Source organism: Portunus trituberculatus, chromosome 15, assembly GCF_017591435.1.
Source record: "Portunus trituberculatus isolate SZX2019 chromosome 15, ASM1759143v1, whole genome shotgun sequence".
Taxonomy (NCBI): Eukaryota; Metazoa; Arthropoda; class Malacostraca; order Decapoda; family Portunidae; genus Portunus; species Portunus trituberculatus.
This window is the reverse complement of record NC_059269.1, coordinates 5,322,349-5,348,628: the sequence shown is the minus strand read 5'-3', so window position 1 is coordinate 5,348,628 and position 26,280 is coordinate 5,322,349. Positions and strand designations below refer to the sequence as shown.

The 26,280-nt window shown below is 40.1% G+C and overlaps 1 protein-coding gene across 3 annotated transcripts in view; it reads right to left on the bottom strand.

Annotated features, from left to right (window-relative positions):
* Positions 1 to 26,280, bottom strand: part of LOC123504138 — a 264,226-nt gene that overhangs the window by 189,058 nt on the left and 48,888 nt on the right. Inside the window, exon 2 of one of the 3 annotated variants that reach the window (XM_045254465.1) lies at positions 13,110 to 13,333. The exons of the other annotated variants lie outside the window; for them this stretch is intronic. The gene's annotated coding sequence lies outside the window, so the exon portion shown is untranslated. The remainder of the gene's footprint in view (positions 1 to 13,109; positions 13,334 to 26,280) is intronic. 3 annotated transcript variants of the gene reach the window in all.

Genomic DNA, 26,280 nt, shown 5'->3' with positions numbered 1-26,280 from the left:
ACTCCATGCATCTCCCAGACTAACCAGCCGCCACACACCCTTCTATTTCCTCCACGCCTCACACTACACTAAGCTCGTTACACTTGAGGACCACGAAGGCTGTAAGGAAGTGAGGAAATCTTGGACACCTCATCACAGGCACTCAATCTGCGCAGGAATCACCAGCTTGGTCTAGGCGGCGTGAGGCTAAAGACACGTCCCTAGATCGCCTCTCCGGAAGATGAAACACGTCTCCAGGAACACGTTAAGATGAGTGACGTGGGTTCCTATATTATGTACCTTTTTCCCTTCCTCTGTCCTCTCCTCCGTGCAGCCAGCGATGATGAATTTATTATAGCGTTTGTTACGATGAGGAAACAGGTGAGAGGAAGGGGAAGTGTGCAGCTGATTAAGAGTTATGTGATGGAATAGCCGAGTGACGTCACGTGAATGAAGGGACATGCAACACTGGTACGGTATGGAGGCGAGGCTAAAGTTGTGTGGCGGGACTGTGAGAGAGAGAGAGAGAGAGAGAGAGAGAGAGAGAGAGAGAGAGAGAGAGAGAGATTTTTACCAGAAAACTTAAATACAGTGCAATGTCAAATCAGAATTTAGAAAGTAACTGATAGAGAATCTTCACACACACACACACACACACACACACACACACACACACACACACACACACACACACACACACACACACACACACACACACACACACACACACACACACACACACACACACACACCCGGTAGCTCAGTGGTTAGAGCGCTGGCTTCACAAGCCAGAGGATCGGGGTTCGATTCCCCGGCCGGGTGGAGATATTTGGGTGTGTCTCCTTTCACGTGTAGCCCCTGTTCACCTGGCAGTGAGTAGGTACGAGATGTAAATCGAGGAGTTGTGACCTTGTTGTCCCGGTGTGTGGTGTGTGCCTGGTCTCAGGCCTATCCGAAGATCGGAAATAATGAGCTCTGAGCTCGTTCCGTAGGGTAACGTCTGGCTGTCTCGTCAGAGACTGCAGCAGATCATACAGTGAATTACACACACACACACATACACACACACACACACACACACACACACTATAAACATTATCACTAATACTGAGTTAAAAGAAAGATTTTTTGTATTCCCTTTCTCTTTCCCTCTTTCACCTTCACTCTCTCTCCCAGACCCGTTCTTTAGCCCACCATCACCTCCCCGACCCTGTCCTTGCTTCACCCACCCTACCTGCCCCGCCCCGCCCCGTCCCGCAAAGGCCCGCTCCTCCCCCACACTGTGCCGAGGTCTGATGTAAAGCTCCAACTCTCGGCGGGACCAAATCATTAAGTCTTCAGGGGATACTCTCAAGTAGGAGACTCTTCGTCCTGCATTTTAATGAGGGATGGGATAGAATGCGCGGGTGTCTGTTGTGTATCAAGCTCCACAGTGCTCGGTCTCGGCGTGGGCGCTGCCTAGCCTCTGATCACGTGAAGGAAAACTGGTACTTCACTGTGTTTATTCCGAACTTATGGCAAATGGATGTTATTTAAAGTCTTTGGTTGCTGATGGTGTCATGACACGTTCATTTTTTTAAGTAGCCTTTGGGTGGTTTTCACGAATAAGCACTTAATTACCAGTACTAAGAGGTTCTAACTAATCAGTTCTTTCTTTTTAATGTCAGTAATGTCTTTTGAAAGTATACTTTAGACTTACACTTCATCATTTTTTCACTTGAGAAGCCACAGCATTTGAAAGAACGTAAGAATTACAAATAGCATAGACCGTATTCCTCCTATAATTGCAAGGCTTTGGAGCAACAGGAGAGGAGATGAAGAATGTTGAAAAAGCAGAATGGGCGTATCATTGAAAGAACTTGTACAGAATGAGTGAGAAGAATGGAAGTGAAATGCATTACGGAAGTTATAAGTTAAAAAAGTAAATGGTTTGGTCACGATCTAGTTATAACAAGAGTATACCAGGAACTGATTAGAAAAAAAAAAAAATTAACAGTTGAAGAGAGAAGAGAGTGAGATGGAAGAATAGAATTGCGATACAACTGCAAAGGACTGGTCACAGAGGATACAAATACTGAAGGAGACCCGTGCATGGCGCCAACCCCTGACTCTAAGAAAACGGCGAAAGGAGAAGGAGCAGCAGGTAACTTGAGGGGCAGGAAGGCGAAAATTGAGGAGTTCTTGGAGGCGACTGTAGGCTACGGGAGGATTTAGGAGGCTATAAAAGGTCACACGAGACTTTCAGGGGACACAGAGGACCCACGAGGGACTAAAACATACCATGGAGGATTTTAAGTGGCCACACGGGGCGGTACAATGTCCCACACTAGGTTACAGATCATACGAGGCTGCGAAATAGTGCAGGGAAGAGGCTGAGACGGGCCACCAAAACTTAGAAAAGGCAACGGGACACTGCATGGTTTTCTAAAAGAGATGGAATTGAAGTGACTGAGGTACTGTTTGCTCAGCGAAGATAGACATTTGAACAAGGCAGAGACACGGAAAGTTTGAGAATGTATGAGAAGACAAAATATCTCGAAATGGTAACAGTAGAGAAAGAAAAGCAATAATACGTCACTACTACGAAGGAAAAGAAGAAAACAAAGACACGGAAAATTTGAGGAAGTATCAGAAGACAAATATAGAAGTGTAAAATGGTGGCAATACAAGAAACGAAGTAATACGTCACTGCTACCAAGAAGAGAAGAAAACAAGGACGCGGAAAATTTGAGGAAGTATCAGAAGGCAAAATACCTCAAAATGGTGACAATAGAGAACGAAAATATGTCACTGCTGCGAAGGAGAAGAAAGACAAATACAAATCAAAAGACAAATACAGAAGCTCAGAATGGTGATAATACAAAATAAAGGGGAATAATTCTTCATTGTTACGAAGGAAAAGAACAAAGCAAAGACATGGAAAGTTTGAAGAAGTATTCAAAATGGTGACAATGCAAGAAATGAAGTAACACGTCACTGATACAAAGGGATACGGGAAGTTTGGGGAAGTATCGGAAGACAGAATTATAGAAGCTTAAAATGGTGGCAATGCAAGAAATGAAATAATGCGTCACTGCTATGAAGTAAAAGAACAAAAACAAGGACACGTGAAGTTTTAGGAAGTATGAGAAGACAAATATAGCTCAGAATGGTGGAAATACAAAAAGAAGTGGAATGATTCTTCATTGCTACGAAGGAAAAGAACAAGGTAGAGACACGGAAAGTTTGAGAAGGTACAAGAAGACAAAATATCTCGAAATGGTGACAGTAGAGAAAGAAAAGAAATTATACGTCACTGCTACGAAGGAAAAGAACACGAAACGGACACGGAAAATTTGATGAAGAATGAGAAGACAAGAAAAAGGTTCAAAATAATGACAATGGAAGAAAAGCAATAATATGTCAATGCTGCTAAGGAAAAGAAAAAGAAAACAAGGACATGGAAACTTTGAGAAGGTACGAGAAGACAAAGTATCTCGAAATAGTGACAATAAAGAAAGAAAATAAATAATACATCATACTTACGAAGGAAAAGAACAAAACACGGACACGGAAAATTTGAGGAAGCATCAAAAAACAAGGAAAAAAAGTTCAAAATGGTAACAATACAAGAATAACAAAAATATGTCACTGCTACGAAGGAAACGAACAAGACAGATATGAAAAGTTCGAGAATATATGAGAAGACAAAATATCTCAAAAATGGTGACAATACACAAAGAAAAGCAATAATACCTCACAATTACGAAGAAAAAGAACAAAAACAAGGAGACGGGAAGCTGGAGGAAGCCACATGAGACTGAGAAAGGACCACGGAGGACATTAAAAGAGGGCGGGTGCAGGAGACCTCAAGGGACCACGTGGTTGAGGAGCCCTGGAGAGGCATCAAGGCCAGGAGAGGAACAGACGGTCTCGCTCATCTCTGAATTCTGGCCTTTATTTCTTGACTTTGCCCTACTTGACTTGTTCTCTATTGTTATTATTATTATTACTATTATTATTATTATTATTATTATTATTATTATTATTATTATTATTATTATTATTATTTGTTATACTCAATCTACGAGTGGTTTTTGTTTGGTTTGGTTTATTTTTGTTCATGTTGTGCAGTATTAGACTTGTTGTTTTGTTGTTATTGTTGTTGTTATTGTTGTTGGTGGTGGTGGTGGTGATGATGGTGATGTTGTTATTGTTGTTCTTCATTTCTGTATTTTGTTGTTGTTCTTCTTCTTCTTCTTCTTTTTTCTTTCTTTATTTATTTCTTTATTTCTTTCTTCCTTTCTTCTTCTTCTACTTCCTTCTTCTTCTTCTTCTTCTTCTTCTTCTTCTTCTTCTTCTTCTTCTTCTTCTTCTTCTTCTTCTTCTTCTTCTTCTTCTTCTTCTTCTTCTTCTTCTTCTTCTTCTTCTTCTTCTTCTTCTTCTCCTTCTTCTTCTTCTTCTTCTTTTATTATTATTATCTTTTTCTCCTTATATTCCCTGTAGGTTGCTCTGGAATACCATTAAGCCCCTCAATGCGCACGTAAGCCATGAGTGAAGTCTTTATAAGCATCAAAAAAGTTAGCAATGAAAACGAATACATGTTGCAATTTATTCCCAGTTTAAAGATTGGATGTGGCTACAGAACAAGTAAAAAGAAGTCTCAGAGGGATTGGCAGTTAAGGAAAGGTGTACCAAGTGGCAGTCAAAGGATTAATTGTGAAAAAAAATGCTAAATCAGTACTGAATCTCATACTAGTACACAGCCACGACGCGTCAAGACTCAGAACAGTGTCACCTTTACAGAAAACACATGAGTTCTATATTTCTCTTATACGAATGTGAACAGTGTATGAGGTGATGAAAGTTGAAGAACCCCATGGAACAAATAGTTACAGTGTGAGGGAAAAAATCATAACTAATTATTATACAAAGAAAAAAGGGGAGAGAAAAAAAGGCTTCTTGTAAGTGTTAGTGTGTGTGTGTGTGTGTGTGTGTGTGTGTGTGTGTGTGTGTGTGTGTGTGTGTGTGTGTGTGTGTGTGTGGTGCAAATGTTTAACTGCAATATATAAACTACATTTGCCATTAAGTCTATCCTAACTGGTGAATATTCGAAACCCTCGGAAGATTGCAGACGATAATATCTCTCTCTCTCTCTCTCTCTCTCTCTCTCTCTCTCTCTCTCTCTCTCTCTCTCTCTCTCTCTCTCTCTCTCTCTCTCTCTCTCTCTCTCTCTCTCTCTCTCTCTCTCTCTCTCTCTCTCTCTCTCTCTCTCTCTCTCTCTCTCTTTGTGCCACCTCATCAACTGCAAGTTCTCCCCAAAAAACCGCCATTCCACTGTAAAAATAAACTCACAACTGTTGTATTGCACCTCGTTGTATGTGTGTGTGTGTGTGTGTGTGGTTTTTCTTTCCCAGAGCGCAGTGGCAGAAGCTCTCACATCTCTCCTCTCCTCTCTCTGCTTCTCGTCTCGCCTCGGCTCAGCTCCCACAGCCCCTGCCTTTCTCCAGCGTGAGGCACCTCGGGAACCAATCAGATGGCGCGGGGAAGGAGGACATTGGGTGGGTGGGGGGTATCAGGGGCAGGACGTGACCCAGGCAGTGATGACCCACGCAAGAAAAGGTGGAAAATGTCGACTTCAGGAGGAGGTGGAGGAGGAAGGGGGTAATAAGGATGGTATGGAGGAGGAAGAGGTGTGGGGGAGATGACGAGGAGGGTCTGGGGAAGTTTACGGTGAGCAGGATGCCGAGGAAGAAGTTGAGCTGTGGTTAAAGAGGTAAGGAAGGAAAAAAGAGGTGGTGGCTTGGTGTCTTAAGGAGGGGAAAAGCAGTTCAAGAGGAGGATGTTGATTGATTGAAATTTTGGAAACTGCGATACCGTAATGTGGATTTGATGTTCATCTTGAGTGACTGAAATATTCGGAATTCAGATGACTACAAACATTAGACAACTTAAAGACTAGAAAAAACTTGAAATATTGTAAAACTGTCAAATATTTGTTGAGATGAGTGATAGGAATACTGAGAATTGAGGAACATATCTAGACTAGAAAAATAACTTAAAAATTGGAAAGGAAAGATTATCAATATAATACTATCAAATGTAAAGTAAGATGGATGGTGAAAATACTGTTACGAGGAGAATTCTGAGACTGGAAACTTAACTGTGACAAATAAGAAACTCAAAAATAAGAAATAAATTAAATAAATAAACGTTGGAATCTTGTAGATCTACTAAGAAAACTTTGAAAAAAAAAGTATCTGGAGTCACTTGAAAGACTAGAACAACAAAAGTAACTAGAAAACTGAAAACACCGTAGAACTACAAAGGGTACTTGGTAAGACTTGAGAGAGAGAAATCGTGTAGCGTTACTGACAAAACCGGCCAAAAATAATTATTTCAGAAAAACTAAAAACGAAAAATAAAAGAATATGGAACTGTAAAAACTGAAAATGACACAACACTATCATTAAAATACATAATAAGACCTGAAAATTTGAAGTCCAATAGAGGCTTTAGATAGAATAGAAACGTAAGAAAGTAAACTAAAAACAATAACGTAGAAAAACTAGACTCACAGTACCATCATGAATATATAAGAGGATTGGAAAGCACAAGAAAAATATTACAGAAGAAAATAAACGTTTAAATCATCATTTGTTCTGTGTTTACGGGAATTTGGCAGAAAGAAACACATTGACACCGTCCTAGCGAAAGTATTTGTAGCAGAATGTACGAGTGTATGAGGTGGATGTCAAGAAAAGAATGAATTACAGAGAGAATTTTATAATGTTCTGTGTTTACGGGAATTTGGCAGAAAGAAACACATTGACACCGTCCTAGCGAAAGTATATGTAGTAAAATGTACGAGTGCAGGAGATGGATGTCAAGAAAATGAATTACAGAGAAAATTTCATAATGTTTAAGACAAATCGCTGGATGACGTAGAAGGAATAATAAGAGAAGGCAAAAATGTCCCCTCAGCACGCATTATTTTCCTTCCTTCCTTCACTCCATCGTTTATGAGTCTTTAATTGGGTCATGAAGAGATTTAATTCAACTTTTATGTCATCAAGGCTCAAGCAGAATAAATTGTCCCTCTGTTAATTAATTTTCATAACTCATTATTATCTTCATTACTAAAAATCACGTATATTTTACCAGGTGTTTGGCACACACACACACACACACACACACACACACACACACACACACACACACACACACACACACACACACACACACACACACACACACACACACACACACACACACACACACACACACACACACACACACACACACACACACACACACACGAGTTTGAATTGTTAATCAAGATAGCTTTTCAAATATGGATTAATTGTATGTATGTATGTATTTATATGAATTAACGTTTTTATATTTGTCAGCCTTCAGTTCCGGCACATCATTCCAAGAAGCAAAGGAAAGAAAGCCAAGATTCATCTCCGCTATTTCATATTACGTGCCGCTGTTAATTACTGTGACGCCTTGTAACCGTTTCCTAGAGCACGTCAGTAATGAGTTAGCTGTAATGCTGGGTTGATTTTTATTATATAGGAAGAACTCGCGTATTTTCATCATAGTTTTCTTTTTTATATAGCGTAGAAAAGATGGAAGACAAATGAACACCAAAGGAAGAACAAACAGCAGCTGATCTTTTGACCCTCGCGAGATTGTGCGTGATAATGAACTGCACTACGTAATCCAGCGCAGTATGAAACATTGTCTTTACTCTCACACCTACTCTGTTCATCTCCCTAATCTAAGAGTCAACTAATATTTTCACTCTTTCATTAATTTTACTATCAAACTATAGAACTCTTTTCCTTTTTTCTGTTTTGATCGACGTCTGTTTAGAATCTTTTTTTATTTTTTTTCTTCGTCTCGTTTTTCTGGAAGCGACAAATTAACAGGTTTTCTCCTCTCTTCCGGATCTTTGACCGTCATCCACGCACGAAAAGGCGAAGGTTGTGAAAGCATTCCTCTGACAGCGACCTCCTCCTGCATTCAGTTCGACAGTGTTTGGCATTTTCTTCCGATCTCAAACTGTCTAATTTGCAGACAGTCTCCTTAGAAAAGCATGTCAACAAATAGACCGTCAGAAAACAAAACACTTAAGAAGATACTAAATACAGTGAAAGAGAGTTGAAGCACATCCTTTCCACCACTAATGAAAATAATCTTAATAACGATAACACCAACAACAACACCACCAGCTATGACAATAACAACCAGCGTAGCCACCAGCATCACCATAACAACGCCACGTCTTGAACCATCGCACCTCACACCGCTCATCACCATCCGTATTAGATAAAAGACCCGCGTGGAGGCATCGACGTGGCGGTGGCGGCTGGATCAAGGAAGAGGTATAAGGGAACACGCTCCACTGTCCAGGCCTCGCACAATACTGACGGTGAGGAGTGCGCGCTATTTATTTCTTCCTTTCTTTTCCGTCTCGGTGTCCAGGCAGGGGGAGCTTTGTGCACCGGGGTGTGTGTAGTAGAGTGTGTTTGAAACCAGCAAGGCGTGGTGAGGTATGGCCAGGATCTTCTCCAGGAGACATGGCACCCTTGTACTATGAATGTGTGGATCAACTTCCTTAGCTCGCCTTTGTGAGTCGTGGTGCCGTGAGCCGCCGCTGCCATATAGCCTAATGTTACTTGAATGTCAGCGCCACCTCCTCTCATCTACTCCAGCTGCATGTGTCTTGAGTCTCTTTCCTTGCTTGTGTTCATCAATGGATCTAGGAGTTTCTGAGTCTCTCTCTCTCTCTCTCTCTCTCTCTCTCTCTCTCTCTCTCTCTCTCTCTCTCTCTCTCTCTCTCTCTCTCTCTCTCTCTCTCTCTCTCTCTCTCTCTCTCTCTCTCTCTCTCTCTCTCTCTCTCTCTCTCTCTCTCTCTCTCTCTCGTCTTCGTAGAACACAACACGTGCTTCTGTTTTGTTTACGCCACATAGAACTTTAGATATTAGTCGTTGTTAGTGGAGAGAGGATGTCAGTTCTATTTTAGCGTTAATGTATAGTAAAAAATAACCTCTGAGTGTAACGATAAGCTTTCCCGCAGTGTAAATGAACATAAAAAGAACTAACGGTAAAAGTAATAATACTGTAATAATAATAATGATAACAGCTGCCAACACATGAAACGGAACAGTGACGAAACACGCTCACATTAGTCTTTCCTCCTTATGTTCCCTCCTGCTTCTCTTCCTCAGTCATATAATGTCTCGTGTGAAGAAAATACCCATAGGAAATAAGCTTTAATCCCTTCAATACTAGGACACGTTTTTACCTTGAGAGTTGTGTACGATTAGACCATTTTATTTACATTAGGAAGAGTATATGGAAATCAGAAGATTAATGGCCTCTGTCTTCACTGTTTTAATCCCCCACATGAGTTTCTGAAGATAAAATCACTAAATAGTAAACATAATGAATATGCAAACGCGCCATGGTACTGAAGGATTTGATAACACTTTGACGGCTGAAGCGAGTTCCTTCGAGAGGCAACACAAGTGCACACTCACTACATCCACCACACCTCACCACACTGCTGGATACATACACTGAAGGGATAAGGAATTAGAGCAGTACCGTTCAACTTGTTAATCGAAGTTTCCCGTGCAAGGAGACAGAATCTAAGCGAGCATGAATTATTTGGCCGTGCCGCACACCAGTACTCGCGCGGTTCACAGATAGGCAAGTCTGTCCTGAAACTACCATCCTCCCTGTGACACTGGCCAGAATTCGGAAACGCTTTGCTCTCTCGTCACGGCTATTTTTAAAGGCCACAGAGATAATTAGCCGGGTTCCCAAGAGTGTTTCTCCTATGAATGATTTAGAAATGTTATTAATCTGTCACTAGAGCCATAAAGCTTGTCTTAAAAACCTGTCTCACTTCAACTTAAGCCTCTTGAAAGTAGTCGAGGTGTGGCGCAATTGTTTCAGAATATAGGCTGTTGCCGTGTCGCCTGCCCTTGTGCCTTTCGTGATGGGTGTGCTGGGAGACAAAGGGAGGAGGAAGAATTACTATGATAGGTGTATTAGGAAGAGGAAAAGGCAACTAGTGTTTAAGGGCAGTCTTTTCATCTGGTGATTGATTGGGAGTTGTGGTTGAGAAGTGTGTTATATTCTCTTAAGGACTTATTTTCAAAGGTGTCATGTTTTGTTGGCTTTGGTTCATTGGCTCAGGACGTATTGTTAAAACTAATATAACGTATTGTTAAAATGACTGTCACATGAAGGCGTCTGGTTTCTTGCACCTTTTCTTGTAATGTTTTTTTGTATGTTCTCATGTACTATGGATTTATTCAATAGACATTTCTCCTCTCCCTCTGAGCCTAGGAAGAAGAACCATCCCTATAAGAAAGTGCTAATGTTCACTCTCAGACTAATTCCCATGTGAAAATTAGTCGCTTGATGATATGAACAATTTTTAACAAGAAAATAAGAGTCCATAGTTGTTGTTTTTTTCTTTGTCGTGATGTATTCATTGCACAAGTACTCAGTTTCAGTTAAGTATTGAAGTTTTGGAACAGAAGGTCTGGCGCCATTAAAAGTCACGTTATAGAATCAAGAATGTTGCGCTGAGTCAATCAAGCAAATCCTCCTGCTCTTCTTCGCCTCGTTATGAACTAACTCGCTTCCTGCTGTTTCCTCCTCCTCCTCCTCCTCCTCCTCCTCCTCCTCCTCCTCCTCCTCCTCGTTATAAGTTAACTCGCTTTCTGTTACCCACTTCTATACTCTAAACTCCCTGAACTCCTGCTCCTTAGATTTCCCGGCTCTTAAAATGCGTACATGCTCATTACAGTTGAAGATGTCAAGATGGCGCAGCGGAGGAGTAGAAAACAGATGCGGGCACGTAGCGAAGGAGGAGAAGCAGAGTAGAGTCATTTTTCATGTAAGAGGACACTGGCCGAAAAAAAAAATGGGTAATTTAGGTGCCTATCCCAAAAGAAAGATTAAAAGTGTCCAAAACTGAAGATAAGTGTCTTGAAACGTCCAGGAAAGCGTCATAGGAAGGCGAAAATAAAGAAACGGGCAAGAATTTCGAGAATCTACCTGAAAGGGATGAATAAGTGAGAATACTGATTAAGTCTTGCATTAGAGGGATGGACAGAATTAGGATAATGGGAAAGTAAAGGTCACAGAACGAAAAAGAGGCACAGAATTAGCAAGATCAGCAAATTATCATAAAAATATCAGTAGAGGAAAGCAAACGAAGCAAGACTGAAGCGGCGAGAGACATGATGAAGCCAGTCATTTAGAGGAGAGTTGATGAGGCAGTAAGTGATGCAGAGACACCCAGCGGAGACTTGCAGTTAGGCTTATATGAAGGAGAAGGAAGTATTGATTGTAATGAGTGGCGAGTAACAGCTGACTGACCCCTCCTCCTCCAGTCCTCCCTTCCATCGCCGACCACGTGTTGGTGGCCACTCTCCCAGTACGCCTCGCCCCTTCTCTCGCTGTTCTCCGTGTTATTCTCCCTCTTTACTTGATTCGTGAAGCGGACTAATGGTCTTATATTTAGTGTTAGGTTTTTAAGGACCTCATGAATTTGTTACTAAATTTACTCAGTGGTTTTGAATTAGATATAGGCTTAAAGTTCATATTATTATCTCTATTATATGTGTCCAGAAAAAGCGTTGTTTTAATATATGTTTTTTGCATATTAAAAGTGAGAAGCTCATCCAACTTATCTTAATATTTATTGTGTTTTTTTTTCTAATTTGTTACTAGATTTACTCAGTGGTTTTGCATTAGATATAGGCTTGAAGTTCATATTATTATCTCTATTATATGTGTCCAGAAAAAGCGTTGTTTTAATATATATTTTTTGTATATTAAAGGTAAGAACATTATCCAACTTATCTTATTAATTTTGATAGTGGTTTTCTACAAGTTGGATAAGAAATAGCAATAAAAAACTAAATATTTCAAGTCCGCTTAATTGCTGGTAAATTTTTATACTTCATTTTTCTTTGTTTTTCTTCGGCAATCGTGTCAGAAAATGGGATTATATATTTTCTTTTTAATGTCGAAAGCGAGTCATTTCCCAATAACTGGAAAAAGGTTCCTCAGCCCACCACCAGAATTTCTCTCTCTCTCTCTCTCTCTCTCTCTCTCTCTCTCTCTCTCTCTCTCTCTCTCTCTCTCTCTCTCTCTCTCTCTCTCTCTCTCTCTCTCTCCTTTTCATATCAATCTTCATGTCACAAATCTCGTATGCCAAAATGTCTGCTGATATTTGTCTTTTCTTTGTGTTCTTTCATATTTTCTAGCCATTTACTACAGCACAACGAGAAGTACTGGGTGGAGATGATAGTGAACGAGTGCAGTCAGAAAGATAGGGACGGATCGAGCTCTTCACTCTTACGCACTCTTTAAATCTGTGCACTCGATCGAAACTAGATTATGAAAGAGAATATGCGAGTGAATGATTAAGGGAAAGGATAAAAGGAGGGAAGAAGGGAAAATGATGAATGAAGTAGAAAAGAAAAGTAAATTCTGAAAGTAAAAGAGAAGGAAGGAAGGAGGAGAGGAAAATTAGTGAGTGAGGGAAGGAAGAAGAATGAATAAGGGAGCAAGAAAAATAAATCCTGAGAGTGAGGGAGGGAAGGGAAAGGAAGGAATAAGGGACAGTAAAGTTAGATTCTGAAAGAGTTTGTGAGTGAAGAGAAAATAAAAACAATAAAGAATAGTGAAGAAATAATTATGAAGGTGAATGAGTGAGTGAGGGAAATTAAGTGAAGAAATAAGGTAAAGTGTAAATTCTGAAAGAGAGTTAGTGAGTGAGTGAGTGAAGAGAAAGGAAGATATAAGGAAAAGTAAAGAGTAAACGCTGAAAGTGAGTGAATGAGTGAAGGTAAAGAAAGGAATAAGAAAAAGTAAAAAGTAAAATGATGAATGTGAGTGAGTGAGTGAGTGAGCGAGTGAGTAAGTGACTGAATGGAAAGGAAAGAAAGAGATAAGGAAGTAGGAAGAATAAATGGTGAAGGTGAGTGAGTGAGTGAGTGAGTGAGTGAGTGAATGGGAAAGAAAAGGAAGGAATATGAAAGTGAGAAGAATAAATGATGAAGGTGAGTGAGTGAGTCGAGGGTGAGGTGAGTGGAGGTGATTCAAAATACTACCTGAAGGAAAACTGGACTGCCGACGCTGCGGCCAAAACCTGCGACCACTTATATCGATTCCTGAAGGTCCGATACCCAGTCCGGTGGGGAGAAAAAGAACGAATTTTGGTGTGACTTGGAGCAGCTCAGGTAGGTAAGACTCGTGCTCGCCTTTCACTGCCTCCTTAAAAACTAGACCGCCAACACACGTTCCTGCAGTAAGTCATGTCCGCCACCTGCTGCCACTGTAAAGAAGAATTGGTTAATGTTTTGCGGCCTCGTATTTAATTATGTCTGCAGTCATTATCAATATTACTATGCCTAACCTAATCTAACCTAGCAATATAATAATGTTCCCACGTGAACTAGGTTACATTAGAGCAGTGTGACTGTTATCATCGCTATCCTCTGCCACCACTCGACTAAAGGTCACCGTGGAGGAAAGGATGATGTAAATTACGTCAACTCATTGTTTAATGCTTGCACTGCTGCGGCCTAGAGACATCATACGTGCCGCAGTCTGTCCTTCATGCCGGGTGTACAAAGAGAGAGAGAGAGAGAGAGAGAGATGTCTTGTACAGCTGTTTTTACCCTGTTATACCAGTAGTGTGTGTGTTTGTGTGTGTGTGTGTGTGTGTGTGTGTGTGTGTGTGTGTGTGTGTGTGTGTGTCCGTCCGTCCATCTTTGAGTATTCTGATTTCCTCCACATATAAAACTCACTCGTAATGTCAATTCCAAACATTAGTAGTAATAGTAGTAGTAATAGTTGCAGTAGTAGTAGAAGTAGGAGTAGTAGTTTTATTATTGTTATTATTATTATTATTATTATTATTATTATTATTATTATTATTTATATTAGTGTCGTTGTTGATTTCTGTAAGCCTTTCCACCGAAATTCCTGATGTACCAATAAATATTCTTTTTTTGTCATGAACCTTTTTGATAACTTTTCTCAAATATTACTGTGCATCACCTCTGTCATCCCCAACATACTAGTACCCACCAAAAAAACATTAATTTGAATCTGTGCCTTTCAAACATTCCTTCTTTACTTTCACCCCTCCGCCCCTTAATCCCTTCAGTACCATGACGCGTTTCCATATTCACTCTGCTTATTATTTGGTGATTTTATACAGCTTCAGAAACTTATGTGGAGGATTAGAATAGTGAAGACTTTGGCCATTAATCTTCTGACTTCCATAGACCCTTTCTAATGTCAATAAAATGGTATAATTGTACACAAATCTCAAGGTAAAAATGTGTCCCAGTACTGAAGAGGTTAATCCTTCACCTCTCTACCCATAATCTCTCAGCAGTAATAGCAACCTGACCTGTTCTCTCTCTCTCTCTCTCTCTCTCTCTCTCTCTCTCTCTCTCTCTCTCTCTCTCGTTTCGCTCTCCCTCTCTCTCTACCCACCTTCCCCCTCACCTTTGACTTCCTTACGACTTGCTTCCTCCTCGCGTCGGGTCGTAGAATGTTTCGCAAGCGCTGAAAACTCGGCGCGACACTTTGAACCAGCGGAAATAATCTTGGCTGATCGTGGGGAAGGATTGGGTGCGTCAAGAAGGAGATTCCCCGGCTAAACTGAGATCAAGATGGTGACGGTGGTGTTAGATTGAGATGGCGAGGAAGGAGTTACTCATAGGAAAGAGGATTTGAGAGAGAGAGAGAGAGAGAGAGAGAGAGAGAGAGAGAGAGAGAGAGAGAGAGAGAGAGAGAGAGAGAGAGAGAGAGAGAGAGAGAGAGAGATGACAGATAAAATATTACATGGAAAGGAAAAATATACTCTAACAAATTCTCAGTTCCTTTTAATTCTTCCTTTTCATTGAATCAACAGACAGATAGACAAACAATCGGACAGGGAAACCAAGAGACAAATTAACCTTGCTTCCTCAAAATAAGAAAAATAAACTGAAGAAAGAACAGAATATAAGGTCAAGTCTAAACATTTCAGTCGTATCTTTGTATCGGAAACGAAACTTAAACTTATAAATCTCATGACCGTGAACGCAGGAAGTTATACTCGACACGTGATCTTAAGTGTACATTGCAGTCATTTTTCTTCCTTGTCTTTATACCCTAGAGTACTATGACGCGTTTTCATATTCATTCTTCTTACTATTTTGTGATTTTATACAGGTGTAGAAACTTATGTGGGGGATTAAAATAGTGAAGACTGTGACCATTAATCTTTTAACCTCCAAAGATCTTTCCTAATGTCAGAAAAATGGTCTAATCGTGCACAAATCTCAAGGTAAAAATGTGTCCCAGTATTGAAGATGTTAATAGAACACCTCGTCAAATTCCTCTCACCCTCACTCTGCCCAACTCCCTAATGCAAGAGTTAACCAGTACTCTCATTCATTTATACCTTTCTCTGCTAAACTCAGGAACTCTCTATCTGTTTCTGTATTTTCAACTTCCTATTACGTGATTTCATTTAAGAGGGAGGTTTCAAGACATCCCTTTTGGGTAGCTAACTCTCTCGTACTGCAAGAGGACTGGCAATTAAGTGGGCCTTTTTTTCTGTTTTATGTTGCCCTTGGCCAGCTTCCCCTCTTACATAAAAAGTAGATTCTTGCAGGGATGTTCTCATTACCCAAGATTATGACCAGCACCTCGTAATCGTAGCTGCCGGAGTGAGCATTACATGGCGTGGAGGAGGAGGACGGTCTAGTTTTGATGGGGGAGTGGTGTTTAACCCCTTTAGTACTGCAGGACGCATTTTTACCATGAGTTTTGCGTATGATTAGATTATTTTATTTACATTAGGAAGGATCTATGGAGGTCAGAAGATTAATAGTCTGAGTCTTCACTATTTCAATCCCCACATAAGTTTCTGAAGCTGTATAAAATCACCAAATAGTAACCGGAATGAATGTGAAAATGTGTCATGATACTGAAAGAGTTAAGTGGAGGCTCTGGTATTTACTGGTGGGGGAGTGTTGGCTAGGGATGGTGAAGGTGGTGGAGGAGGTGGATGGTCTGCTGTGACGGGGAGTGGTGGATAATTTAAGTGGAGGATCTGGTATTACTGGTTAGGGAATGTTGGTTAGGGGTGAAGGTGGTGGAATGTCTGGTACTGACGGGGTAGTGGTGGTTAAGTTAACTGGAAGATCTGCTATCACTGGTGGGGAGTGTTGGCTTAAGATGGTGAAGGTGAAGATGGTGGATGGTCTGCTATTGATGGGGGGAGTGGTGGATAAATTAAGTGGAGGGCCTGGTATTACTGGTGGGGAAGTGTTGGTTAGAAACGGTGAATTTGGTGGACTGTATAGTACTGATGGTATAGAATAAGCCATAACAACAACTTAGACTAGTGAAGCTAAGGGAAAGATCATCGGGACGGCACTAGGGAAATCATGTGAAGCGAAGGGGTCTCCACCAGGGCGATCTCCGTTGGTGCTTTGTTATTGTAATGCTCACGTCTAATCAGCTGTTCGGAGGCGAGATGGTGAAAAGTAATGAAGTAAAAGATGCGTCCCCAGCGGCTCCCCAAAGATGCCCGCTCCCCGCAGTCCCTCCAGCTGGTGACGGGGATTGCAAAGCTTCTATTATCGTGATGTCAGGATGTCAGATTGTCACTTTTCGTCTCCCATTTAATGTTTTTAATCCAAGTGGTAATGTGTCTCTCTCTCTCTCTCTCTCTCTCTCTCTCTCTCTCTCTCTCTCTCTCTCTCTCTCTCTCTCTCTCTCTCTCTCTCTCTCTCTCTCTCTCTCTCTCTCTCTCTCTCTCTCTCTTCTCTTCTCTTCTCTTCACCTTCTGATTGTATGATTGTATAAAGCGATTTGTCTTTCATGTATATGGTAATGCATGATATTTACTGCCCATTTTTATACATGTGAACGAAATTTACAATATACTGTTTCTGGTGTACAATTGTAGATACGAAATTTATAATATACTGTTTCTATTTCTGTTGTACAATTGGAGATACATATCATTAACACAACCATAAAGATCGAAGGTGGAAAATTCGGTACACATCAGCCACTCATCTCTAGAGAATAAAGCTGTGACGTGATCAAGGTTCTTTTGTGAGTTGCTTCCCATAGAAAATACACGAGGAGCTCTATAATTAACCGTCGCAACTTGCAATAAATGTCCTATTGTCAAGATTAGGAGATAATGAGCCGTGTAATTCAAACTCATGCTCTCCTTCATATTGACGTATAAAAAGTGGCTAGAGAAACTTTCGAGACATTCACTGACAGACTGAAGATACGATGAATGAGTTTTAGGCCCGTATTCTGAAACACTTAGCTCTTACCATTACTGTTTTCCAAAGACTCCAGTTGAAGATGGTCGTATTTTTAAGGGTGTTTTTATGGTGCTGGTGATAGATTGGTAAGATTTCTAGTTTATTATAAGGAGAAACTGTCTTAGAAACCCTGCTGGTTGTCTCTGTGGCCTTGGAAAATCGTCGTAGTGAAAGGGTGAGGCGTTTCTGAATACCGCCGTAAGTACAGAGAAATAACGAAAACTTACTGTTGTTATCCTGCGCTTCGACGGCAGTTATCTATAGAGAATTTGTTTTTTAAAGGCTGAATTAATTACCTCAGAGGAAGACTGTCGATGCGCTGCCGAGAGTCAAGTAGTGCTGCTTCATTGTGCGTTTTGCTACACCACTAACTTCGCTTATTAGTGCATTAACGCGGCTTACTCTTCAAATTACCGAGGACCTGCGTTGTATAGATAAAGGTGAGAGAGAGAGAGAGAGAGAGAGAGAGAGAGAGAGAGAGAGAGAGAGAGAGAGAGAGAGAGAGAGACAGACAGACAGAGAGACAGACAGACAGACAGACAGAGACAAACAGACAGACAGACACACAGACACACAGACAGACAGAGAGATTGAGACACACACACACACACACACACACACACACACACACACACACACACACACACACACACACACACACACACACACACACACACACACACACACACAGGATAACGTCTGGCTGTCTCGTCACTGCAGCAGATCAAACAGTGAATTACACACACACACACAGAGAGAGAGAGAGAGAGAGAGAGAGAGAGAAACATTTGAAACATTTTATTATCCCATAAAATTGAATAACATATATAATCACAACATAATCATTATCATTTTTGGGAGCCCTTTTAAAGCAAAGATTTTGGACAGAGAGAGAGAGAGAGAGAGAGAGAGAGAGAGAGAGAGAGAGAGAGAGAGAGATGCAAGTTAATTTCCCCTCACGTGAGTTTGAACATCACCACGAGAACTGGTCATTAGTCAGTAGCGTGTCGCGGAGGCCGTGCTGCCCCGTCCACCTGTCGCTAATGAGGGGAGAGGTACCTGCTTCTGTGGGGAGGAGGAGGGGCAAAGCAGCAGGGGGAAGGTGAGCGAGTGGAAAAAAATACTGGTAAAAAAAACGGAAAGGTGATTAAGAACTAACTAGGTCTGTAATAAATTGTGTAGCTTGCTTCGAAAACATACGTAGAATTTGTTTGTTATTCGTAAAATGCAGAAGTGAATGGTGAACTTGTTATAAGGTAAATAAGATGGGAAGAAAAACATATTGCTAAAAAAAAATAAAGAAAAACATGATAACTTTCTCTCATAATTTGTTTGTTAGTCGTAAAAGCATAAGTGCACTTGTTATAAGATAAATAAGATGGGAAGAAAAACATATTGCTAAAAGGAAATAAAGAAATGATAATAACTTTCTTTCTCTCGTAATTTGTTTCATGGTCGTAAAATCCATAAGTGAAAGGTGAACTTGCTGTAAAGTAAATAGGAAGAAAATATATTGCTACAACATTCTTTATAAAAATGATAATTTCCTTTCATTATTTTTCTTGTCAGTTCGCCTGCAGAAACAAGTCGATGTTTCATTATGACCTTTTCTTAACAAGCTCGAGTGGGAGTTATTAGTGTTTTCAAGTGTGTTTTTATAATTATTCTGCTTCATCAATAGGAAAAGCACCCTTAGCAAAATTAATACTAATCTCTGTGGCTTTCAAATTGTCTAAATGAGAGAGCAAAGCAAAAACGTTTCATATTCCGTAGCCTTGACTGTGTAGATTTTTCTTCTCTTCAAGGTTCATCACTAATGGTGTTCTAAAGGTCTTTTTTTTTTTTCTTTTTTTTTATTTACACCATGTGGGCTTTTCACGGGAATTTATGGGCTAAAGGGGATACTTTTTTTTAGGGTACCTCCTATCTCAAAGCCCACCCGCTAGGAAACCGTTGCCCCGACTGAGGAAGCCCAACCTACACTCGGACCGTGGACAGGATTCGAACCCGTGTGCTTGGAGACCCCTCGGACCCCAAAGCGCTCATGGTTCCACTGTACCACGGCGGCTCTTTGTTGCATTACTCTCTTTACTTTTATAGTTTATCACTAATTCCATTCAAAGTTGTCTCTATTATTTCACGGCTTTTAGTTTAGTTTCGTTTTGAAATGCGCCTTTTATCACCTTGTTTTATTTTCATCTTTTTTTTCATATTTCTTTGTATATTCCATTAAGCTTCATTTTCTCATCCAATATTTTTCTTTTCTACTTTGTTACTGTTACTGTTCTTTTTAGTCTTTTTTTCCTATATATTTTTGCTTTCTCTGATTTTTGTTTCCCTAATTCAATCATTATTTCTTTAAACTACTCATGAATTTGATTTTCCTCGTTATTTGAGAAAGGAAAGATGAAGTTGTATCAGAATAGCAGTTTATTTATAACTTTCCATTACTTTGTTTGTTCTTGGCATTTTGGTCAGTTAATAAGTAAACATCGGGATGGAAGGAAAGTCGCTTCAAACCTTCAAATTATTTTTTTCCTTCGACTAATTGTGAATGAGGAAGGGAAAAAATCATCAGTGTTCTTGAGTGTTCCTTCGTTTCACTTGCCCACACAACTCTCAGGGTGAAATGCAATATTCCCTCTTATTTATTGACACCCCGGCAGCCTCTTTCTCGCTACGCTTTCCATGGACATCCGTCGCTTCAATGCAAATTCCACATTTCACCTCTTATTAGATAAATTTTCCGTGGAGTTGTGTACGTTAGACTTCAGAGATTTCAAGGACATTTTTATACCGTTTTCAGTGTGTAGCATTCCTGGACAGTGTACGAGATTTTAGATTTTTCGTGTAATGTTTGTATACCAGAGGTGCGTTGGAGTAAGTTTTGAAAGGATCACGTAAGGAGTAGTAGTAGTAGTAGTAGTAGTAGTAGTAGTAGTAGCAGTACCGGTATTAGTGGTGGTGAAGTTGGTAGAAATAGAAGTTGTAGTGTTGTTGTTGTTGTTGTATTATAGTTGTAATAGGGAAAGAAACGAGTAATTGAAGAAGCAGTTATTGTTGTTGAATAAATTGTTCTTGCTGCTCGTGCTGTACACTTTTCTAGGTAATGATAACCGCTACTGCATACTCCATTTATATCGAACAGAAGCGTCTGGTTGAGAAATCTAGTACTGGTAACCAAATCTCTCTCTCTCTCTCTCTCTCTCTCTCTCTCTCTCTCTCTCTCTCTCTCTCTCTCTCTCTCTCTCTCTCTCTCTCTCTCTCTCTCTCTCTCTCTCTCTCTCTCTCTCTCTATCTCTATCTATCTATCTATCTATCTATCTATCTATCTATCTTTTCTTTTCGTTTATTATGTACAGTTAAGAATATAGTTATTTCTCTATAATAGATTTCATAGATGGAATTACTTTTATGGTTATGTCTGCTCAGTAACATCGCTTCATATGGTAATGGGGTAATAATTCCATAATGCATGTAGTGACCATTTACGTTCATAGACTAAACTGTAGGAATATACATAAACGTGGACTGAAGTTTTGGCTATGCTTATGTTATTGAAATTACCTCAGACGAGAGTTAGTTGCTTCAGTTATTATCTCAAAGGAGTCACTGCTGAACTGTGCCTTTCATCCCATATAGAAGGTAATAGTGTCAAGACTTTTTTCTTTCTCTCACTCTTATTTTGTCCACCTGTCTAGTCCAAAATTTAACCAGTACTCTCACTCATTCATCCCTTTTTTTTTATACCAAGTGGGCTTTTCACGGGAATTTATGGGCTAAAGGGGATACTTTTTAGGGTACCTCCTATCTCAAAGCCCACCCGCTAGGAAACCGTTGCCCCGAGTGAGGAAGCCTAACCTACACTCGGACCGTGGACAGGATTCGAACCCGTGCGCTGGGAGATCCCTCGGACCCTAAAGCACGCACGGTTCCACTGTACCACGGCGGCCCCCCTTTCTCTGGTAAACTCTGGAAATCTATATCTGCTTCCGCATTTCCATCTTCCTATGACCTTAACCCATTTAAGAGGGACGTTTCAAGACAATTTTCTTATTCTTTTGGGCTCTTTCAGACTTGCATCCAAGTGGACCTATTTTTGTTTAATCGTTATTGTTGCCCTTGGCCAGATTTCTTCTCTTGCATATAGAAAGATGTAATACTGCGGCAGGAGACTCAGGACCAACCAAAAGCCACTAGAGTCTTGGAGATCATATTCATCCTGACCACTTATATATCTAACTCGAATTCTGTATATGTGAGAGGGATTCTTGCTAATGGTAGGTAAAAAATCATTCGATACCAGTCCCTTAACAAAATAGTAATAGCAAATAAAAAATTACTCTGAAATTCTGTATAGTGCACTGCCAAATGTTGAGTTACCGGGGATAAGCTCTCATAACCTATTCTCACCCTCAGATCCACTTCCTAACTTCTCCATAATGCTTCAGAACACGACTCTGAGATAATGAATTCATATACGTTGTTTCCGTAGAGTTTATCACATTAACAGTTGTAAAGTGTGTATTCATTGTGGACTATTATTCAGTGCAGAGCAACGAGGGAAAAGTAAAGGTTTCCGTTATGAAAATGTTACGAGAAAAAAAGGAATCGCATTTTTGTATCATTAGCGTGCGCGTTTTTCGGTCATTTGCCTTGAATTTGGTTTTGCTGGATGTTATTATCACCCACATGTATGTATGCAATGTATGTATGTATGTATATATATTTACGTATGTTTTTGAATAGATAGGTGAGTAAGTTGGTAGGTAATGAAGTATTTTGTATATGAAAAACTAACCGAACTGCTTATTACAATTCATTAATAGCCTTTATTTAGTATACCACAATAAAATGAGACAAGAAAAACAACGAAATTTGAACATACACCTCATGTAATTCTTACCACACAAACTAAAATTTACACCCAAAAAATTTTCAACACACACACAAACACACATTACCAGCCATCAAATACAACCACTTCCCTTTTGTTTAGATATACTCCTTCATATACCCGTGAGTTGTGAGGTGTGTACAAGCCAGTAACACTCACACACTTATCCTACATATAGTAAATCGAATCAATTGCGCAGTAAGAGCTATTATCGGTGTCAGAGAGGGCAGGGGGGGGACTTGTTATGTGTAATAGCATGTAAGTGGCGTTGTGTTTGCGCTGTGGGTATGCTCCTTCCACCGGCGGGGAGGAAGAAGGGGGGTGGCGGGAGGTGAGGGAGGTGAGACAGGGGAGAAGGGAATGTAGAGGGGATCTGGAAGGTCGAGAAAGAAAGGGAAGGAGAAAATAATATACAGATAATATGACATAGAATAGGAACGGAAGTACTAGCTTAATTGGAAGTAGTTAGTGGTGTTCAGAGAGAGAGAGAGAGAGAGAGAGAGAGAGAGAGAGAGAGAGCGACTAGACATACAGCAATCATAGTGAAACAGTTACAGATCAAGTAGACAGAGAGACAGACAGGCGTGTAGGAGAAGAGAAAAATAAACGCGAAGTGGAGGAAAAACAGACGCGTATATACAGAACAAACAACCTAAAAAAAAAAATACACAAAAAAACTATAAAAAAAAAGACAAAACTGAAAACTAAAAGAGACAAGAAAAATAACCACAAAAATCACCACATTTCCTCAACACTAACCAAATATAACATTCTTCAATAACATCGAAGAAGAAGAAGAAGAAAAAGAAGATCCAGAATTAATAAGAGAGAAAATGTAATCCACAACCATCTTCCTTCACGCAGAAAACATAAACCGGAGGCGGAACACGGATTTATATTTCTACTCACACAGTTTCTTCATCGCTTACCGGAGACCTACCAGCTGGGAGAGGGAAAGGAAGAAAAGGAGCGGGAGACACCGTAGTAGAGGCAAGGCAGAGAATAGTGAGCATGGAATACGGTGATAGGGAAAGCACAAGAAGCAAAGGAGAAAAGGTTTTACAAGATGAGGTAGGGGTGGATGGCGTCTTGGGTGTGTCTTTGAGTGTTGGGGTGGAAATGAGAGAGGAAAAGAAGGCGAGGGTTTAGGTGATGGGGAAGGGGCAAAGGAATGAAGGTTTTGCAGGGTAGGTAAGGTCTTATGGCGTCTTGGGTGTGTCTTTCAGAGGTCAGGGGTGGAGAGATGGAAGCGAGAGAGACGGACAAAGGGCGAGGGTTTAGATGATAAGGAAGGGGCAAGGGAGTGAAAGTTTAGCAGAGTAGGTATAAGCGGATGGCGTCTTGGGTGTGTCTATCAGAGGGCGTGGGAGGAAGGAAGCGAGAGTGATGGGCGCCAGAGGGATTCTAGTACAAAGGGTGGTAAAGAGAAGACGTAAGGGCGAGCGCTTCAAGGAGAGAGGTTCTGCTAAGGTTCGCAAAAAAAGGAGTGAGAGTGAAAGGAGGCCATAAAGGGAAAGTGTTCCGGAGGGTCTTTTAAAGGAGAGATCCTGCACGGGTTGAGTCCTTAAGAGACAAAAGGAGCGCAGAGGGTACCGGCGCCAAGGAGTCTTTCAACCTTGTACTGGCAGGATTTGAGGTTGTGTGTATTGTTATTGCGTCGTTTTTGGCATCAAGTTCCCGTTGGCTTCCTTACACCCTTACCAAGTGAAGACTTTTATAGCTTCTAAAATCTTCTGGTGCAAATTTTGTGCTTTTAAAAATAGATAAAAGTAGGTGATTTAACAAACATGACGAACAATATTAGAAGTAGATGAGCAGTTCAAATACAGTTTTATTGGCTATAATTAATGTGTCTTCTCGGAATACAATAAAATAGTTTTGTGCAAGTTTTGAGATCAATTTTAAAAAGATACCAGTTACAACTAAAGGTATGATGGAGAGGCTTAAACCTTTCAGTGCTTGTAGTTTTACTGTTCGAATGATAAATCTTCTTGAGTTCTATAAATTGCTAGATTCTTAACACATACATCAGAGTATTTAGGGGAAAGCGTCATTGCGGTATGATGTTCGAATATTAACCATAACTATACAATTTCAGTGAGTTTTACTGTGAAGAAGGAACCATTAACCCTTCGAATGATAAATCTTCTTGAGTTCTATAAATTGCTAGATTCTTCTTCTTGAGTTCTACACATACATCAGAGTATTTAGGGGAAAGCGTCATTGCGGTATGATGTTCGAATATTAACCATAACTATACAATTTCAGTGTTTGTAGTTTTCCTGTGAAGAAGAAACCATTAACCCTTCGAATGATAAATCTTCTTGAGTTCCATAAAATGGTCTAGTCAAAGCTTAGAGTGCAGTTTTAAAAGACCATCAAACCAAGAGTAGAGGAAGTGATCGATTGACTCAACCTGACAGTCTGAATTGTTTCATTCTTGTTTACTAGAACCTTTCTAGAGTTAATGTCATACTGCCATTTGTAGTGAGAAGGTTATAGATTCTCTAAAAATTGGTCTGATCTGGTATGTCAAATGTCAGATCACGAAGTTGTACAGTAAAGGTGCTTTATAAAGGCTGGATTAAGATAGTCGTCAGAATTAAAGTGAACTAAAACCGACTTCTATTATGTTTCTTGCCATACCTGGATCAATAGTCATCTGATCTCTTGACAAAACCTCACAAGACCTGACAGTTGCTAGATTCTTAACACATACATCAGAGTATTTGAGGGAAAAGCGTCGTTGTAGTATGGTGTTCGAATATAACCATAACTGTACAATTTAAACAACTTAATGAATTGTTCTATTGTATTTATCGTCTCTTATCAATGTAAAGTTCCCTGATTTCATGATAAAAACCTCATAAGACATATTAGTAGATTCTTAAGAGACCACAGGAAGTGAATACGGTTAACATGTTACTTGGCTATTAATCACTATTGCACGACTTAATCTTTTCACTGCTGCTTGTTGCGTAGCTTCCTGAACACAGACCACTTTGAAATATTTATTCATTTATCAATTTATTTTAGTCAATAGCCATCTCACCTTTCATTGATTTGGAATTGGAGAATCTACACATTTAATGCATTTCTTTCTGCAAGTGTTAGGTTGGGTTGGCTTGGATTGCAGTGGGTTAAATAGAGTTCAGTTTTGTCCAGATTTTGCACAATGTTCTTAGTGTTCGTTTGGTTAATGTCGCGGTGAAAGGATTAAGTCATATCTGATTTTCCAACTGAACGCTGCACAATGAACGCTGCGGTGGACTCAGCTGCTTCCCTCCGTTCATAAAAAGGCGTCGATAAGCAGCCATTCATCATCATTACTCCAGCTTGATTTATTATTTCGCTATTCATTATTCTACTAGTGGTGGAAAACTTAATGGCGTGCAGATATATATTGTTCCACACCTGTTATTATACTGAAGGTGTGTGTGTGTGTGTGTGTGTGTGTGTGTGTGTGTGTGTGTGTGTGTGTGTGTGTGTGTGTGTGTGTGTGTGTGTGTGTGTGTGTGTGTGTGTGTGTGTGTGTGTGTGTGTGTGTGTTGTACCTTTCCTTTACTCACAATTCTAGCAACGAACATTTATGCCTCGAAATATTCCCAGAGATAGATCAGGTTAGGTTTTTTATAACATTAGTTCAAGGTAGACTAGTTAAGATTAGATTCCATTATATTAGGTTAAGTTAAGTTAGGTTGTGGTGGGTTGGATAGAGTTGGGTTATGTTAGGATAAGATTAGTTCAGGTTAGATGAGGTTGTAGTGAGTTAGATAGAACTGGATATTGTTTGATTTGGTTATATGATGCAAAGTTGTTAGATTGCGTAGCGTTGAATGGAGAAAAGCTACACTGTGTTGCATTTAATTAAGTTAAGTTAGATTACACTGAATTAGTCTACATTATCTCTAGTTACTTTAACATGAAGGGAACTGTTTTTGAGTGAAGCTTTACAATTTACATAAAACGACATATAAATACACTGTTTCGAATTCTTTAAGTTTACTGAGAGGAAAGAGGCTGCGTTAGGAG